The 15827-nt window shown below is 47.9% G+C and overlaps 1 long non-coding RNA gene across 1 annotated transcript; it reads right to left on the bottom strand.

Annotated features, from left to right (window-relative positions):
- Window positions 1-2921: 2921 nt before the first annotated feature.
- Window positions 2922-13732, bottom strand: LOC133218425 (uncharacterized). Its single transcript, XR_009727150.1, has 3 exons — window positions 13365-13732; window positions 7449-7592; window positions 2922-4104 (listed from the first exon to the last, which is right to left on the bottom strand). It is a non-coding gene; the product is annotated as an uncharacterized LOC133218425 (long non-coding RNA).
- Between the last annotated feature and the right edge of the window lie 2095 nt (window positions 13733-15827).

The following is a 15827-nucleotide window of genomic DNA, read 5'->3' as shown; positions in this document are numbered from 1 at the left end:
GCTTGGTAGTGTGGCTGTCACCGCTGCAGCTGGAGGGACAGATGCATCTGTAACAGTGAAAATCCAGATTTCAGAAACCATCGCTGAGTCCAGGTACTTGTTTTTTCCACTGTCTTGTCTTTGGGTGTGTGAAAGGAGCACAGAGCATTGAGCTTTAATCTTGTAAGGTGCCTGAGAAAGGAGTCGCAGGCAGGACTGTTTTCTCTTCTACTCTGTGCCTTTGAGGGGGCAAGAAAGGTGCAGCAAAAACTGGGCACAGGGAAGCAGGGCTGCATTCTCATTCGGAGGAAGCATTTTTATACAAACTCATGTAACAGTTACCATAAAGCTCATGTTATGTTGCCTTTGCCTTTTGTAACTGTCGGGGTGTGACAGGATTTCAACTTTTCATGGCATGCCAAAAATGTTTCTTAACACCAGTTTACTTTGCCTAGCAAATCTCATTGTGTCCATTACTCACAGGGGCTCCATTTTGCCCTGTGTTTTGTCTTATTAATGTACTTATACTAGTGGGAGCTGGGGTCAGTGTTGATACCAGCAGTCAGATGTCCAACCTGAAGAGTCTGCTGGAGGTTTCATGGAGGAGGAGGAGGAGGAAGATAGGCATCCAGCTCGCTCGAGGCCTGGGAATAACAGGAGCTCCCTGTGGGATGGGATAGAGGTGGAGGTGGAGGTAGGATTTGAGCTGGGGCTGATGCAGAGCTGAGGTGGAAGCTGAGAGAAGCCCCAGTGGACCCATAAGCTCTGTCTGCAGCTGGAAGGAGCCCTGTCAATTGACACTGGATGGGGCTGGCTTGGGTGGGGAACAGGTTTGTGCTGGTGCTGAAGCCAGGGGGAATGAGCCTGGACCCCAGTGGCCACTCAGAGGTGCAGAAAGAACATGATGCTGCTTTCATAGGCCTGCTCCTTCCTACTGCAGAAATCAAGCTGAATAAATTGACAGATCGGTAGCTGAGTCTTGGGTGACATGGTTTACTGTCAGGCATCCCTGCCCATAGCAGGGGGTTGGAACTGGGTGATCTTAAGGTCCTTTCCAACCCAAACCATTCTGTGATTCTATAATTCCTTCCCCAACTGTCTTAATTCAAGAGATCGGGTCCAACCTAGGAACACCGATTGTCCTCAGGCATAAGGTCTGGAACTGGTGCAAAGACAAGCTCATGTTTGGCAACAGTGGGCTCCTCTGCCTGGATTTCTGCTGGGATTTGGGTTGGGATTTGGTTGTTTAGCTGATTTCATTGAGGATTAGGTTGTATAGCATCAGGTAGGATTTTTAAAGATGCTCATCTAAACATCCTTTACCTTGCAAAAGGGCCACGTTATTTCTCCCATTGGCCCCTACAACTTCTAAGGAAGCTGTTTGCCTGTCCTCTCAAGGCAGAACCCACATGTCCAGGATGCACATCCTCTGTGAACACACGGATTCACCTCTCCCTGCCCTCCTGGACCAGGGTATGGGCAAGATGCAGAGACCTAGAGCCTCAAGTTGATTTAATCTGTACCTGCCTCTGTAACTACGTCTGGCTTCCTCTGACCCAAATTACCTAACTCAGCTGGCATTTCCTTCCTCATATTCCTTCCCTTACATCTCCGCATCTCACCTGCTATAGTTTAACTGGCTGCAGCGGGGGAGCTGGGGGAAAGCGCGTGCTAACGCTGCGCCCACCCCTGCCCTTCTCCCTGCCTGGCTCAGAGAGAGACACTGTGTGGATGGAATTTTTCACATCAAAAGTTTCAATTACAGCAGGAAATGTCAGGCCGACAGAGTGCGACTGTTCCAGGTTTCCCATAAGGAATACTCCCACCCTTACTATTTACCCATATGGAAAAAACAACCTCGGATGGTATTTTTTTAAGTTCTCAGGTAAACGGAGCTGAATGGTATCATCACATAGACGGCAGGCTTGCTGCAGGAGATGAAAAAGTGTAAATCATAGCACAGGGTCCAGAGCCTTTACAGTGCCTTTTTCATGAAAGAAAATCCCGGGATACAGGCTAAGTGGGATGGGGGCTGTTTGAGAGGCAGCTTAACCTCTAGCAAGTTAGCTAAGGGGAAAGAGGAATGGAACAGGATGGAAACACTGATCTCAGAGCAGGAGATGGTGTGGAAAGCAGCATACAGAGTGGCACGTACACAGAGTGCAGTGGTCATGCTATGACCAGCAGAGCTGTGCACCTCAAAAAGAGCCTGGCTTTGTCATCTTGATACTGTCTCTGAGGTAGCTGAGACAGGAATACGCCCCCCCCCCTTCATCTTCTCTTCTTGAGGCTGGCTGAATCTAATGCTCTCAGCCTCTCCTTGGTCATCATGAGCTCCAGCTCCTCATCATCTTAGAATCATAGAATCATAGACTGGTTTGGGTTGGAAAGGACCTTAAGATCATCTGTTTCCAACCCTTCTGCCATGGGTAGGGATGCTTCACACTAGAGGTTGCTCTTGGTGGATGTAAGATCTTGGTTGCTCTCTCCTTGGTTCATCCAGAAAATGCATCCCAACATGTGTTATGGACAGCATCAAATCTAAGATTTCTGTCATGGCCTCAGACATCTTCAGTGGTCTTGGGTCTTGCTCCCTCATATAGAACCACTGCTGAGATGGATGATACAGCCACTTAATTCATTGCCACTCCTGCAAGGACTCCATCGTTTGCCTTAAGCAAGATCAGGTCATGCTTTTAATGACAGCGTTCAACCTGTGGGATTGTCTTGGACTTACTGGTTCCTGAAATCGCAACCGGGGCTTCCAAAAAAGCCTGGAGAACTTCAGTGGTCAAATTAAATCAGTAAGTGTGGTAAGGAATTTGGCACTTAAGTCACCTGGCTCTTCAGGATAATTCAGTGCATCCCAAAATCAGGCTCAGTCAGCATATTGCCCAGCACAGGAGTTGTTGCTGTTGAGTTTTCAACTCTCAGCTTGCATCGTAATGGGAAGTGTTTGTCTCCATGTGTGCTGTGGGTACAGACTGGCACTTATTTACCGGAGGGAAGCTTTGTGTGAAACCTCACTGTGTTCCTTGCAGAACAGCACAAGATCAGGGCACAATGCAGTGTTTTGCAGACGTGGTGGTACAGTGCTTCTGGTTAGGGCAAGCGGGGACACAAGAATTTCATCTAATGGAAAATAGTGAGGTTGCAAATATGTTTCTATGCCACAGGAGGATGAAAGCAAGGCCTCTGAAATGGCACATGAAATGAAAATGAAAGGGAAGGAGAGCTTTATAAAACAGCTATTAGCTTGCTGGTTGAGGAATTCACCTGGGCAGAGGGAGCTGTGCATCAGACTTGCTCTATCAAACAGAGCAGGGATTTTTACCTACATCCCATATGTGAGAGCCTGGGTGGTAGTGAAGAGAGCCCTGTGCTAAGTGGCACTCAGGGATGGGTTATATTCACAGTGCTAGCTTGGGAGAGGGAAAGGGAACATTGCTATGTGTCAGCAAGCAGGTCCAACTGTGGGCACATCCATGGCCACTGTCCTCAGCAGCTGAGCTCTGGCTCACATGGCACTGGGAGGACCCTCTAATAACCAGAGGAGCAGGATGAGGAACATGAGATAGGGCAGGAGAAGGCATCCTCTGAAATCCTTATCTCCAAATACAAGTGTAATGGATGTCCAGGGTATTTGATTTTCTTAATTTTAAGAAGCTTATTAGCTATGGAGAATAATGTAGCAGTGTTCTCCGTGATGCAAATCTGTATAGATTTAAATTGATGGTAGAGATTTGCAACCTGTGTAAACAACTCTGTGAAGTCAATGGGGTCACACTAAATTGTATCATCTGAGGCTATAACCCATCATGCTTCCACGTAAGAAAGGGCAAGGAAACAGGGCTATGAGGAGAAAATGAACTAAAAACCACAGCTCAGGGCTTACAGGGTTTACAGAATCTTGGCCATCACTTTTCTCAGCCTCTGCATGGAAAACATCTGCATGTCACAAAGCACTTTGATGTCCACCATACAAGCCGTGGGCTCTCCTGCCCGCTGAATGGTCCATTGCTCCTCTGATGTCAGCTGTCCTCGCTGGGAACAGGCAAGGCAAATATTGCTCTGAGCAGCTGAACATACACCACCCGCTGGTTCCAGTGAGTTCATTCCACTTGTCTGCAAGTATGAAGTATTAAAGGGTTGCAATTATTGTTCCTTTGGAGATATTAAAGTTTAGAAGCTGCCTCTAATGACTGATGTATAGCAGTCGAGCGTAGTCTTTCCGTGGAAAGTTGATGGCTACTACAAGATAAACCTTGTGTGGCTAAAATAAATAACATCTTTCTCTTAGGAGCTAATGCATGATGTTTGGTTAAGCAGTGGTGCCAAATCCAATGGGAATATACCTGTAATTACAGCAGGGAACCATGTAACTGGGTGAAACACTGACCAGGAGACCAGCAGAGATATTTGCAAAGGTCCCTGTTGGGGCTTTATGTCTACATGTAAGAACTTGGCTAACCAGTTCTGCTTCAAGCCTTGGTGCTGGAGCAGCACCGCCTGTGCACACGTGGCGGTCTTCATGTTCTTGTTGTTTATTGGAGGTGTAGGAACAGCGGCAGGTTCCATCTCCTGGGGTCAGTCATAAAAGGCAGCTTAGAACAAGGCAAAAGAGGTGGGCATGGAGCAAAGGATGCACACAAGGACAGTGTACCTGTGTAAAACAACTGTGGTTTAACTTGTTCCAGCAGCTCAGCATCTGACCACTTGCTTGGGATGGGATTCCTCTGGCTCTGTGTGGACGTGTACATAGATGTAGAGGTAAATGGTCTTCACAGCTGTCAGGGAGCGATACTGATCTTATCCTAAGGGAGGCATCTGCTGTAGGCCAGGTGATTTACTCCCCAGAAGTGCCTACTCACTCCATTAACTCTGGTGGGAGGTGAATGTGGCTGAGCAGATGGAGATACCAACATTGGTGGGAGGTAGGTGAGAGAAAACCCATCCTTCGCTGCAAGGCAAGTGGTGATCAAGCTTTCCAGGGGAAAAACAGCAGGTCAGTGTGTGAAGGGTCAGTCAGACAGGTCTGGGTGACCTCTCTCCAGCCTAGCCTGGTATGTAACTGAATTGTGCATGGGAGAACTGGTCCTGAAATACTCAGGTACCTTTCCCCAATGTCACACCAACGTAGTGACGTTGTTTATAGGTTGTGTTTGGAGACAGTTGTGTTGGAGAAGGCAAAGGCAGCCTCTTGGTATGGCTGGAAATGGTCATCTGTGAAAAATCCTATTCACTGCTCCACGCCAATCCCCATCTCTGCAGCAGAGCCAATTTTAGCAATGACATCAGTGGCAATGTGCATTAAGTGCCATTAAAGCAAGAGCTAGCACCAGGGATGGACTTGTCCCACAGGGAGAGCGTCCCCTTTTGATCTGCTCTGCAGATCCTTTGCCTTCAATGAGTGGATCTGTATACCTCGCTCCTTCCACACACTGACATCAGTGGAAACTCTGTGTTTAGGCAGGTGCAAAATAGGCCGTGCTTAGATGCATCACAGCGATAAGGGCTCTGAACTGCCAATCCTGGAGGAAAATTCCCCGTCCTGCTCCTACCCTGCTGTTTAATTTTGGGTTACCTCTCCTGAGATCACTGAGTTTTCTGTATGGAGAGACTCACCATCCCAATGTGAGTCATTTAAAGAGTTCAATTAGTAATTGATGAAACAAATTAGCAAGATATTAAGGGCCTAGTGCAGTGACGTGCTCCTAAAGTGATCTGAGGAAGGACTTGGAATGCGAACTGATGTTTCAGATAGGCAATAATGAAGCGAACTGGTTCATTCAGGAGAAAATAGGCATTCTGTGGTTACCATCCTCTGCTGAAAATACAGCACGGTAGCAGGGCAGTAAGTGAGCAAAAGCAAAGGGGTTCTTTACGGGAATGGCAATAGTTTGTAGGTTGCAATTAGGAATGTATGAGGGTCCTGTCTTTGTGTAGCTGTGAAGTTCTGCAGAGCTCTTAAGGCTGCACCCACTGCAGCCGGGTCAGAGGATCCCAGTGCAAGGTCACTGTGTCTGGGCTAGCTTTAAATTCCAGATTTTGGGTGCCAGTGTTACTTGTGCCATCAAAGGAATGCCCACATTGTCCAGCAGATGTGCCCAGTTCCCTTTGTGAGCCCTCCTCAGCCTGGGTTTGGAGAGGGGCATGGAAATGCAGGAGGGGAGAGAAGTGCAGTTAATGCCCTGATACACTTGCCCAAATCTTTCCTTCCTCTGGGTTGCCTGACTTAGACATGGGTGCAGGCTACGGTGCACTTCAGTCTGAGACAGTGCTCCATATTGGTCCTGAGCTCAGCTCTTCCTCAGTGTGATACTGAGACTTCAGGCCCCAGCAGCAGCCAGGCTATGAGCGAGAAATGTGGACAGACAGCAGGTAAGTCCCAGGGCTGGGCACACTTGAACTGTTTTGAATCCCACTCATTACACAGTGGTGTAGAAATAGACTTGGATTATGTTTTAAAACTGTTTAGCCCTGACCCACATCCCAGTGAACTCAATGGGATGTTGCCAGTGACTTAAATGGGCGCTGGAACAGGCCTGCAATGTTACTAGTGCCTTCAAATACTTCCTTCACCTGTAGGATGAAAGTCCTTCTCCTGAGTCAATGGGCCTTCTTACTTCTTCCTCCCCTCTCAGTTTCCATGGGCCCCTAGCATGGGAAACTCAGCCTTATTCATCTTTGTATTTCCATGTCTCTGAATCAGGCAGGTTCTGGGTATGTTCCACATAGAAGCCTGTTATCTTTTCGAATGGCAAAAAAGAGGGGATTTTTCCATAGTCACATAGTTTTTCCACAGAAATGTATTCATGAGAGTTAAACTTGCCCGAACTATGTTAATGTATGTGGTTGGCTTCTGTGCCAATTTTCATTGTGAATAAGACGCAAAATAAAAGGGCTCTTGTGTCTCCCTTTCCTCCTCCCTCAATCCCTCCCATAACTTTGGAGTTCATAAGCCCATTTTGTATGCGAATCAGATCAGGAGAGGAAAGGCAGGGGGGTTACTTTTGCTTTTAAACTATGCCTTTGCTTTAAACGACTGGTAGACACATACAAGTTCTGCCTGAACCAAGGAGAGCTCAATACAATGGGGCTGGCCCTTATAGTTGGTGTAAATTGGGATAACTCCATTTGTCCTGAGTGAACCGCACTGATTTACACCAAGGAAGGACACAGTTCATTGCTGTGGTATTACTCTAATGAGTTTGCATCTGACAAGAGAAATAGTGTCTCTTTTTAATACAGATGTCAGGATTCTGCAGAACAGTCTCCTTCCTGAGCATGCACCGTGGGTTACCGCAGCGCACACAACACATCAGTTGAGTTCAGGCAGCTCTGTTAGCCAGATGGCTATGAAACATTCATAATACAAGCTGTAGCTATTATGAGCCATTTCTCTTTGGTGCATGTCCTGACAAGCTGCTGTTATTAAGTTTCAGTGTATTTCTGTTAATGTTACCTACCTATTTTCATTCCTGTATGCTGTCACACGGAGCTGGTTGGCGTGGTCTTGGGAACTGGGCTTCAAGGCTCCTCCCTGTGAAAGTTGCCAGCTCATTTATTTGTTTCTTTCCAGTGGTTCAAGCTGGTGCGTTATTCAGAAACTTCTGAAAGAGAGGGGTTGGGTAAACCTCTGATTCAGTTCGTTTGGAAGCAGCCTTGAAGTCCTCCTCCACATCTCGCCCTCCTGTGGCTCTGAAATAGGCTTCGACGAGGCTCATTTGGAGCCCGTTTCTGAGAAATCATCAGTGCTTCTGGTGGAAAGGTCCCTCAAGTTGAAGGTCTCCATCCTTTCCTGTAGAGCTGTAGTACTGACTCTCCCTGGCTTTTGTTTCTCAGAGCAGGAGAGGGGTTCAAACACAACATGCATTGTGAGGTGTTAAGGTAGGGTGGCGAGATCACTTCTGTTTTACCCTTATCCCAGCATCCTTCTGCAGGGGCAGTGGTCACCGGTCCAAATTATGTTCTCCTGCTGGCTGCAAAGCCTCTTAACTGCAAAGGACACAAGAGTCTCAAGGGAGCTCTGAGTGCTCACTGCTGTTGCCTACCTGTGTTTAGCAGCAGAAAGAGCTGTGATGCAGGACATGCTCTAGGCTGCTGGCTGGTGGTATGAACCTTCTGGTATGGGCTGTGTTAGATGAGGTGGTTTGATAGCTGTAGGCTCTCCTCAGCCCACCTTTGCCCTGTAGAAAAGCTGCTGGTGCTGCTGCAGCTACAGAGGAGCCTGCACACAGCCAACAGCATAGACCATGAGCTGTTGTCTGTATGGATGGAGCACACCTCTGCATGCCTGGACTGAAAGGGCAGTGACAGCAATGTGCAAAGCAGTTACATGCAACTGGAAATACCTGGGATCTAAGTGTCATTCCTGACAAGATACTCAGTTTTGGGGTGTCATGTGCACCATGTAAGATTAACAGATGGACTAAGGAAGCTCTCTGTAGAACATACTTTCAGCAAACCAGTTCAGTTGGTTTGTTGGTTTATAGCACTTCTATGAACCGCCTGCAGACTGGGAGCTGTTTCTTTTTCATGTGACAGTAGGAGTCATGTTAGTATCCAAAAAAATGAAATCTTGAGGTTGGCTTAGAAATCCTGAGACTTTAGTACACAGAGCTGGGCAGAAGCTGCCTTCTGGTTTTTGTATCGAAGGTGCTCAGGCCCTTGCATTCACAGAGGGTAAAAACTGACTTTAAATAGGATATGAGGTTCTTAGCTATGAAAATCATTGTAGTGGAAAGTCACTATCTGTAGTACTACCCACTATAACAGTGTAGGAGTTGGCCATTGTGGAGAACTGGACAATAGCTTGTACTTGAAGAAAGTATTCATAATACAAGGAGAGCCTTTTGTTCATGTGCAGCTGCATATGTAGCAAACAGCTCTAAATTACTCTCTGCAAATGTCTTGTTACAGTGGTGGGTACAAGACCCTTATGGGACGGGTACCACAAAAGAGGGCACCCACAAGCTCTTTGGCTGCAGTAGCCTCCTGAAGCATCCCCAGGATTCCTCTGTGTCTTGACTACATGAGCCAAGGGGCAGTGTCCAAAGGGCAAGATTTCCCCTTGGCAGATCTTGGTGGGTCTCATTTCAGCTGGTGCCTTTTGGAGAGGAGCTGAGGGGAGTGAATGCACGGTGGCTGTTTTGTAATGGGTAGCCTGAGAAATTCCCATCACAGCTGCAATCTGCTTAGGTGGACCCATGTTCTCCTTTCCCAGCCTATGAAGAGGAACAAAAACATGTGGCAGGCAACAACTGGATTGTTTCAGAAACTCTGAGCTCTCCTTTCAAGGAAGTGCTTTTTGCTGTGGTACTGGACTACCCAGTCCTGCAGACATTCCTTGGCTCTAATATCCAGTATTCCTGTGCTTTCCTGGGAGGGGGCCTTCTTTTGCGTCTCAGATGTATATACCGAGGTCAGCCAGCTATTCATCCAAAGGAACCAGTGTCTTGGGCTCTGACCCTGAGCTGCATCCAGAATGGCCTCAGGGAGCCGCTCACCTACCTCTGGGTGTTCAGGAACTATGACAAGGCTTCGGGTAGGGTGTTTACAGTACATTTTCCAGCTGCAAAGGGAGAAGAGTTTTCTTTGCAGTTGTATATAGATTGTGGAAATGGAGAGTAATAGTGTTCTTGTTTCAAGAGTTGTCATGAATGCTTGGTTTTGAGGCCAACCATTCAGCTCCTCTTATCTCTAGATGCTAATCTGTCTAAATGATTGCAGTGTGTCTCAGGTATTTGAAGGTGGGAAAAAGAAAGAAAGAATCAATCTTTGTTTCCCAAACTATCAAAAGCTTATTAGCCTCAGGCAGATCTTTTTATCTGCAAGGAATAAAGCAGATACGTCCAGATCCTCAGCCAGTATAAATCAGTTTAATGCCCTTGACCCATTAATTTTTCCCTTGCACTTTGTCTGACTGGGATTTAGGCTGTGTTTAAGCATCTCCTTTTCTTCCAAGTGTCCAGTTTGAAGCTTAGCAGAACAACCATTAGCCCTGGCTCTTGGAGAGCTTGCACTGGATCATAGAATCATGTAATGGTTTGGGTTGGAAAGGGCCTTAAAATCACCCAGTTCCAACCCCCTGCTATGGGCAGGGACACCTTCCACTAGAGCAGGATGCTCCAAGCCCCTGTGTCCAACCTGGCCTTGAACACTGCCAGGGATGGGGCAGCCACAGCTTCTCTGGGCACCCTGTGCCAGCGCCTCAGCACCCTCACAGTAAAGAACTTCTTCCTTATATCTAACCTGAATTTCCCCTGTTTCAGTTTGAACCCATCACCCCTTGTCCTATCACTACAGTCCCTGATGGAGAGTCCCTCTCCAGCATCCCTATAGCCCCCTTCAGATACTTGAAGCTGCTCTGAGGTCTCCATGCAGCCTTCTCTTCTCCAGGCTGAACAGCCCCAACTTTCTTATGATGCCATTCTGGTCTCTAACGCCTACAGAGCTGATGGAGTGAGGTTATGGGCCTTTTGTCAAGTAGCCAAGCAAGACAACTGCTTTGCAAGGTCAGTGGAGAAATGTGAGCTCAAAAGGTGAAGAAAGTGGTGGAGCTGAATTAGGTGACCCCAGGTAGAAGCAGCACATATACGTGTGCCTCTCTGTTGCAAGCCTGATGCAGTTTTATCTGATGTTTAGGCAGAGCTTCCCCTAAGGCAGTGGGTGCCCTGGGGGGCTGCTGAAGGTTTAGGCTTCCAGGTTTCCCTGCTTCCCAACTGAATTGTCTATGCTCTGGCAAAGGGGAGAACGTCTCCAGGAAATCTAGTTGCCACATGAAACGGGCAATGTTTTCCTCCCAGAGTAAAACCTACAGCTGCCACTTGGTTAGACTGAGGGACAGAGAGTTGGAAATGATAATGTTCATAGAGACTCAGAGACTCTTGTGCCAAGGTTCATGTCGAGAAGAGGGTAAGAGCAGTAAATAAGGTCAGATTGTGCTGTTTGAGCGTTACTGGCAGAGCAGAGCCCTCTTCCCCTAACAGCTATGTTAGCCAGGAGCAGTGATGACACCAGGAAATGAGATGAGGATGGGGGGATCACGGAACCACTGTGCATCCCCTAAGCAGGACCCTTTCTTAAAGCAAGGGGAAACCCTCCAGTACCCACAGGTGATTTCTTTGGGGATGGGGTATCAAGCCAAAGCAGGTTAATCCCTTCTGTCCGAGAAGCTCAGGCTCCTGCAGTTCTCCCCCCGGCCTTTTTCCTTTTCTATTTTAAGGGTGTGGTATATTTGGTAAGTTTTATGTTTATCAAGAAGTTGATTGTGTAAATAAAATTGCGGCCTTGTGTGCCAAATAGCTGGGTTATGCTTTCCTGGAGGAGAGCCAAGGCGGTGTGTGGGAGCATGCCAGTGTTAATATGTTCACTTTGCTATGAAATACGGCATGTGTGAGGCAGTGATGCTCGTGGAGCCGTGGTGCTGCTTAACCCTTCCCTGGCACCGTCATCTCCGTGCTCTGCTGGGCTTCCCCTCCTGTGGTTCATAAACATTCACCAGCAGAAGGGGCTGAGGCTCTCGTGGACTTTACTGGAGCCTGGCCAGATCAACAAGGAACTTCCCAAGGCTCGGGATCCCACCCCGAATTCCCCTCCCATGGCAGGATCCTGGTGTTTCCTACAGCCGGCGTGTGAAGGCCTCAGAGAGAGGGCAGGTCAGGCACGTGCCTGGGGATGCCAGGGCAGGGAAAAGAGCCTTGGGCTAAAAGAGAATAAACTCTTCAGCTCTAATGACTTTATTCCCTATTTACTGCTAAGTGCTACCCAAAGTTTACCTTGTTTCTACCCTGCAGAGGCAGCCAAAGTTTTATTCCAGTGTCTGTTTGAATAGCAGCCCAATCACTGAATAGTTTGGGAGTGTTTTCTGCAGGGATGGTGCTGCAGAGCTGCAGCCTCGTGTCACTGGAGGCTTTGGAAGCACCAGAATTGTTCTCTGGTTGCTTGTTTTGTTACTCTTCCCCTACAAATCACGCAGTCTCTATCTCGGAGCAGCGCCTATCTCCTTCCACTCATCCTTAGGTCATTGCATTCGGGAGGTGTTGAAAACAAATGAATGCAGAAAATGTAACCTCTTGCTTGCCACCAAATAAGAAAGCATGACTTGGCTACTTCTGCAGACAAAGCAAAGTCCCAAGGATGCATGAAAGGCCTTCATTTTGCCAAGCAGCAGGGATCAGAGTTAGCTGTGGTACAGTGGGAGGGGAGCCTATGTGCGGGGGAATTCTTGCAACTCAGACAAAAATAGTGACTTCCATTATTTACCTTCCTAAGCCGGAAACCTGCTTGCATTGCAGGCATTTATTGTAATTCCTCACATAGCTGGGGATGATAAGCCCCGCTAACTAGTCATTGCATGCTGGCTGGAAATGATAGTTAATGTACACCGGCCACCCAAACAACTTCCCTCCTTAACCCTTTCAAAGTGGCCACGTTTGGGTTGGTTTTGTTTTCAGACGATGTTGCTGCTGATCAGCCTCACCTCAACCCTCCGTCTTCGTTAAACTCAGTGTAGTGGAGCTCTTTGATGCAGTCTAATCTATATGGGAGACTTCTCGGAGCAGTTCACACGTCTAAGATACACTGACAGTTATGGCTCAAATTTCAAAGGAATCAAAGGGAGCCGTTTGGCCGACTTCCACTAAATGTCACTGAAATTTGGATGCAGAACTCCTATGTGTTCCTTGAGCAGGCTGGATACTGTGGTTTGAGCCTACTAATGATCCTGAGCCCTAGCCTGCTGCAGTCAGTGGAATTCTCTTCTTTGTGCACTAGTTTGTACTATGTAGTGTTCAGACACTGTGTAGATGAGGCCCTCAGTGATGTGGTTTAGTGGTGGTCTTGGCAGTCCTGGCATAATGGCTGGGACTTGATGATCTCAAAGGTCTTTTCCAACCTACTTGGTTCTATGATTCTATGCGACCTCAGAGCAGCTTCCAGTATCTGAAGGGGGCTTACAAGGATGCTGGGGGGGGACTCTTCGTTAGGGACTGCAGTGACAGGACAAGGGGTAATGGGATAAAATTTAAACAGGGGAAGTTTAGATTGGATATAAGGAGGAGATTCTTTACTGTAAGGGTGGTGAGGCACTGGAATGGGTTGCCCAGGGAGGTTGTGAATGCTCCATCCCTGGCAGTGTTCAAGGCCGGGTTGGACAGAGCCTTGGGTGACTTGGTTTAGTGTGAGGTGTCCCTGCCCATGGCAGAGGGGTTGGAACTGGATGATCTTAAGGTCCTTTCCATCCCTAACTATTCTATGATTCTATGATTCTGTTCTATGATCTAGGCCTAAATGCTGAGGAGGTGAAAGAGCTTTGCTCTCAGGGGAGAAAATGAGAGAGTAAGCACCCACGTAAGGGTTACAGTTTGGGCAAGGGAGCTTACCTTTTCCATCTGTGCTCATGCATGTGTCCGTGTCTTCCTGCAGTTATCCCATCATAGCTTCGCTGTGTGCTGGAGTGCGCTCAGCTGTCCCGGTGCCGTGTCCAGCATGGGCTGTCCTCTCAGCATCGTGCAGCACTGATGTGCCCATGGGCTTGGTGTGGCACTCTGAGCTCTAGACCTGAGGTCACCGCTGAAATGCCTGATGGAAACATCAGTTTCAGTTCGTGGGGGAAGAGAGAGAAGGAGTTTGTATTTGGGCTCCTGCCCAAAGCTGTTTGCACCGGGATGGGGCACCACATGACTCCCAGCAGGCTATTGTCGTGGGATTTGGCAACGTCCAAGGTACAAGGTGCACGTTGATGTTTGGTACCAACGTTATATAAATGCTGCTTGTGCAAGCCCAGCAGCTGATTTTACAAGACGTGGGGAAAGACACATCTTTATCCAAGGGCAGGATTTAGCCCTAACTGCAATATCTTCCCAGGTATGATACAATAACAATACTTAGCAGGCATGTACTTCTTAACATCATCAAAGCAATGTACAAGCAGCAACTAATTAATCCTCACAACACCCCTGTGAGGCAAGTATTACCATCCCCATTTCACAGATTGGGATGATGTGACTTTGGAAGGTCAAATGACTTGTCCAGAGCTAAACAGTCTGCAGTGGAGCTCATTAGTTCCTGGCTCACAGCCACCACTCAGTGTACTTGCCCAGCCTATTACTGTATTTTATTATGCAAATCCCCATGGAAATTAGAAGCCCAAAGCAACCCACAGATCTAAACACGGTGCTTAGATCTAAATGCTGGATCCATTTGGTTTGAAATAGATTCCAGAGACCTGCCAGTGATTTCACTGGACTTTGGGTGGCGATGGAATAAAACAGTGACTGTCATGGAATCACAGAATGGTTTGGGTTGAAAAGGACCTTAAGATCATCCATTTCCAGCCCGCTGCCATGGGCCAGGACACATCCTGCTAAACCAGTGGGGTTCCCTGTCATGCCTGGAAGTCTCCAAGACAAAAACAGAGGTCATGGAGACATGTATTGATGACTGTCCAGCTTCACCCTTATTTGCACAGGCTCTTCTGAGGCCAGCAAATAGTCCCAAGCTAGACAGGGTGTCACCAAGGTGAGCAAAATGACAGAGTTCAACCTCAGTTCCTGCAGGTGTATTGCAAGCAGTGAATGGATACATGTCTGCCTAGTCACTGGAAGACTCTTTGGCCACAAGGTTATAGCTGGCTATAGAGACAACTCAGGAAAGGCAGCAAGAAGCAGTGAGCTGGGGTCTAAGTCAGGCATACAGGGTTTTCTTCAGTATTGGCAAGCTTTGCTCAAAAGCTGATGCTGTCCATGCAAACTGGCACTGTTTTGATGATTCAGAAAATCAGCCAAGCCCTGTCTGGCTTGCACAACGGTGGTTCTTGCGGAAATCACCATGGCTTTTGCGTGTGCAAGGAAAGGAAAGGATACTCACCGTGTAACACTGGATCAGGACTGGTTCTTGGCTCCTTATTTCACGGGCTGACAAGTGCACTGCTAGATTTCGTGAGGGTGTCATCATGCCACTGAAAGCTATTTACACAAAGTCACCCTCCAGGAACTGGGTCACAACTTCTTCTTTCATGAGACTTGGCAGTGATCTCAGGGTTTTACTAGAAGCTGAAGAGAGGATGCCTATGTGCAACGCCAAAACCAACTGAGATGCAAAGGGAACTGGGCCCCGTGCCACTGATCAGTGCGTGGCACGGCACATCAGGCTCTGAAGGCAATGGGATGGGACTTCGCTGCTTTGCAGCTCCAGCGGTTGCTGATGGTTGCCTTTTGCACTCTGAACAGGTGTAAATGACTACCCAGAGGCAAAGCAGGGCAGAATCAGGGCCAGATCTTCAGCTAGTGTCAATCAGTGCCTCGGCTTCAATGGGGCTGCATCAATTTGCCTTAGGAAAGGGTGTAATGTGGGAAACAGAGATAAGGGAACTCATGTTCTAGCACCCTATATCCTATATAATTGCTTAAGTAAGAGCACAGCCCAAAATGGGTTTGCCAGATGCTGGGGTGGTGCAGAAGCCATCCCATGGTTTACGGGCAGGGTTATACACCCAAGTGGAGGAAGCCTGTGGCCAGGATGGGCTCACCTCCTGCTTGCTTCAGGTGAGCCCATCCTGGGCTTGGGTACCAGCTGGTGGGAAGGATGTGTTTACATAGACATATAGGAGGCCTTACATTCTGGATGCTGGGCTGTACTCAGTCCATGCCTCCATATCAACTGTGCTCCTATGACCCACAGTAGCTGGAGTGAAGCCAGCGCAGGTCTGTGAGCTGGAGCAACAATCATACCTTTGTTTTGCAGGGCAGATGAATAGATAGATAACAGCGAGTTAATGGACAGCAGCCCATTCCCCCCACAAACATCAGTCCTATCACTCACCTCCTCCCCCAGCAAAACGAGGC

Source organism: Neopsephotus bourkii, unplaced genomic scaffold (genome assembly GCF_033783945.1).
Source record: "Neopsephotus bourkii isolate Nb327-2 ecotype Australia unplaced genomic scaffold, CSIRO-AGI_Nbou_v1 NB_1250, whole genome shotgun sequence".
Taxonomy (NCBI): domain Eukaryota; kingdom Metazoa; phylum Chordata; class Aves; order Psittaciformes; family Psittacidae; genus Neopsephotus; species Neopsephotus bourkii.
This window is presented reverse-complemented; position numbering and strand designations above follow the sequence as displayed.